The sequence below is a fragment of the Nannospalax galili genome, unplaced genomic scaffold, assembly GCF_000622305.1.
Source record: "Nannospalax galili isolate Female #2095 unplaced genomic scaffold, S.galili_v1.0 scaffold3308, whole genome shotgun sequence".
NCBI classification, from domain to species: Eukaryota; Metazoa; Chordata; class Mammalia; order Rodentia; family Spalacidae; genus Nannospalax; species Nannospalax galili.
The window spans coordinates 80886-84803 of NW_008357245.1; the positions used below are offsets into that span (position 1 = coordinate 80886).

General features: G+C 37.1%; 1 pseudogene; it reads left to right on the top strand.

Moving 5' to 3' along the window:
- The first annotated feature begins 872 nt into the window (after nucleotides 1-872).
- LOC103751584 overlaps nucleotides 873-3918 on the top strand; it is a 5513-nt pseudogene continuing 2467 nt past the window's right edge.

Consider the following 3918-nt stretch of genomic DNA (forward strand, 5'->3'; position numbering starts at 1 on the left):
GACACCACTCCCCTGGCTGGGATTCTGGACTACATTAAGTGGATAAAGGGGCTTAGCAGAAGCTTGGATTCATCTCTCTCTGCTTCCTGATTGTGGGCCTGATGTGACCAGCTGCTTAAACTACTGCTGCCTTGACTTTACTGTCTGTCATGATGCACTGTACCCTGAAACTGTGAGCTAAAATAAACATTTTTTTCTATAAGCTACCTTTGTCAAGTTATTTTCAAATATATTTTATTTATTGTTTTTATTTTATGTGTATGCATGTATTGCCTGCATGTATGGAAGTGCCCCCGTGTTGTGCAATGCCCACAGAGGTCAGAAGAAGGCTTTGAATCCCCTAGAACTGGAGTTACAGACAGTTGTTAGCTGCCATGTGGATGCTGGAATTCAAACTCAGGTCTTCTACAAGAACACTCAGTGTTCTTAACCACTGAGCCATCTATCCAGCCCTATCAAGTTTTTTTTTAACACACAGTAAAGGTAACTAAGACAGTGAATCTGAGTATATCACCCCAAAATGGTCTTGTTATTTTCAAGAATATATAACTTACTTTGCTAACAAAAGAGCAAGACTTTGGACCAAGACTTGAGTGATATTGTCATGCCTCTTCATAATAAAATCAGCTTTTATTGTCACTTGATGATGAATAAAATAAATTCTTAGGTACTAGGAGATAGTTCCATCTAGGCAAGGATGAGGGCTTGAATTTGATCCCCAACACTAACATAAAAAGCTGGGTATAGTGGTGTGTGATTATAATCCCAGCACCAGGGAGGCAGAGACAGGTTAATCCCTGGGGCTCAATGGCCAGCAAGGCTAGCCTAATCAGTGAGCCTCAGGCCTGAATGCGTGACCCTCTCTCCAAAAACAAACAAATGTGAATCTCTCCTGAAGAATGAAACCCGAGGTTGGCATGCATGGTCATGTGTACATATGTGTGCATGTGCCAGTACAAACACGTACACACAGACATCAGATTGAAATGAAATTGTTGTTCTAGGGACCAGTGACATTAAAGGATGTCATTGTGGAATTCACCAAGGCAGAATGGAAGTTGCTGACACCTGCTCAGAAGACCCTTTACAAAGATGTGATGCTGGAGAACTACAGTCACCTGGTCTCAGTAGGTAAGGAAAATTGCCCCATATGTAACTCCCAGTAGTTTCTGTTTCTTTTCCCAACAGTTGGAACATGTAAACTTTCTGTAAGGTTGAATGATATTGACTTTGTTTTACAAGTCAATCTGTTTGGGATACCAGGAAAAATATTCGTGTCCTCATTTTAAGAATAAATTTGTCAAGTGCAAGTGGAACCTTCACTGTTTTGAGTCCCTGCATTCTAAGCAATTTGTTTCGTTTCCTTTATCTTTCACGTGGATAGGTTATCTTCATGTGGGGTGAAGTTAAATGTGGTTTTGAAACTGAAGCAAGGAAAAGAGCCATGGGTATTAGAAGTAGAAATTCCACGTCAGAGCCATGTTGGTGAGTCAGAAAAATTTCTATTGCATGTTACGAAAGATTTTTTTTCAAGAACGCCATTTGAGCTAGTTTTCTACACATCTCTGAATTCTCTGTGGTTCTAGAAATGATTAAAGATTCTTGATCTACTTATGTTTGAAACCTAAATCACACCAATTTTATTCTTTCTGCTTAGATTACTGTTTCATTAGGCATTCTTAAACTAGGTTTATCTCTCTTTCCTAGATGGAAAATGTCTCCATCTAATATTATCTCAGAATTTTACCTTTTTCTTTAAAATTTCCAATAAATTACTCTCTACCATTGGAGGATGCAACTTTAATCTCTTTGGGTGTTTTTGTTGTTGTTGTTGTTGTTTTTTAACTTTTCCACACAGGGTCATCCCTATAGCCACTGCTGGCCTGGAACTTACAGTGTAGACCAGGCTGGCCTCAAACTCACAGAGATCTGCCTGCCTCTTCCTCCCAAGTGCTGGGATTAAAGGCGTGTGCCACCATGCCCAACACAACTATAATCTTAAAGTATATCCATCGGATTTAGAAATAATCTTAAAGCATATCCATCTGATTTAGAAATATTTTCCCAGGATCTCTCCCTGCACTTTATTTGGAGAATGATAACACTAAGGTAATCGTACCCTAGTTCCATTAATGTTTGTATGTATCTTCTGACTTGTGTGCTGATGTACAATGCTTGATATAATATATATTACTTGTTTACTAGATAGTTATTGAAGGAATGAATTTTTAATAACAAGAGATACTGCCTACCTCTGCTCTAAGATCTTTACAGCAATACTGTAACGTCTTACCCCCTTTTAAAAAATAAACCGTGAGGCCAGGCATGGTGGCGCCTTCCGTTAACCCCAGCACTTGGGAGGCCAAGAGACAGGTGGATCTCTGTGAGTTTGAGGCCAGCTTGGTCCACATAGTGAGTTCCAGGCCAGCTGGAGCTACAGGGAGACCCTGTCTCAAAAGGACAAAAACTGAAAAACAAACAAAAACAAACAAAAAACTTAAACCGTGAATTTTTATGCTGAGAACTCTTCAAACTGACCTCTTTGGTATCTTTGCTCTATTTATATTCTGGCATCATATTTTACCTTTTCATTCCTTTTTTTCTTAGGGAAAAGATTGAGACAGGCTTCATGTTGACCTCCAATACACCACCATGCTAACAAAAATGTTTTTCCTTTTAATTGCTAAATATTTGTATAATCCAGCATAGTTATATTGTCTCTATCCCATCATGGTAAACTAACACTGACTCACGATATACATTTAATTTTCTATCAAGAACAAATCTGACACTCTCTTTTGTACTACAGTTCATTTCTCTTTATAGTCCCCCAAATACATATTAATCTCCATTTTGTCATTCACTTATGTGTCTTACTTAGGCAGGAACTTATTCTGTGTATATCCAAGTTAATGCTGCACAAGTCTCCATGAATACCATGGAATACCAACCCTAAACTTCTGTTTAAATATTAAATATGCACTTAAATATGAGTAACTATAAAGATCTAAACTTTAGATCTTTATAGTTTCTCAAATTTAAGTGCATGTAAAATCTAATTTTTAAGGATCACATAGTAAATTGGAAGCATCAGATAAGAAATAAAAGAATTCAAGACATGTTGAATTTTGAGTAATGTTGCTTTGGAAATGCAGGATTTGATGGTCAGGATAAGTTCATGAATGGAAACAGATAGCTTGCTCTCCTTCCTTTTGAGTGTATGTGTCCCTAGATCTTCTTGCTCTAATGAAAATTAAGTCAGTTATATGAGAGTGAACACATAAGCAAAATTATTTACACATGAGGAAATTGATGTTCTGAGAAATTCACTTAGTGTTGATGTCTAGATTTCTCTAGATGGAATGCAAAGTCAAGTACAAGTTTATTGTCTGCTAGCTACAGTAACCCTTGCCACAGATCAACTGTTGAAGGGCCGAGGTGCTTATGTTCAACTATCCTTATTTTACTTATTAACAATTTCAAAGCATAATCCTGGAGATTCAGATATGACAAAGTGAAATATTAAAGAGCTTCCTTTAACTAATGAGGTGAAAATTTCTCATAGTAGTTATATCTAGGAGGGAAAAAACATGGGTCATATAGTTAAGTACTATCTGTGGTTTTAGGCATCCACTGAAGGTCTTCTACTAGAAACACAAAAACTCAGTAGCTCTGTTTGAAGGTATGGTGTGAAAACCTATACATTATTCCATTAGTTCCTTCATCCAATTTGTCTTTTCCTCTGATAATTCCTATAGACACAGTTGCCCACTATTATTTTAACCCAACTTACTCTTCACTGTCTTTACTGAGATAACAGCAGTCTCTGAATTCCACACTCTTTTTTTCAAATATATTGTTATTTTTATTTTATGTGTATAAGTGTATTGCCTGCATGTGTGTAAGTGCATCCATGTT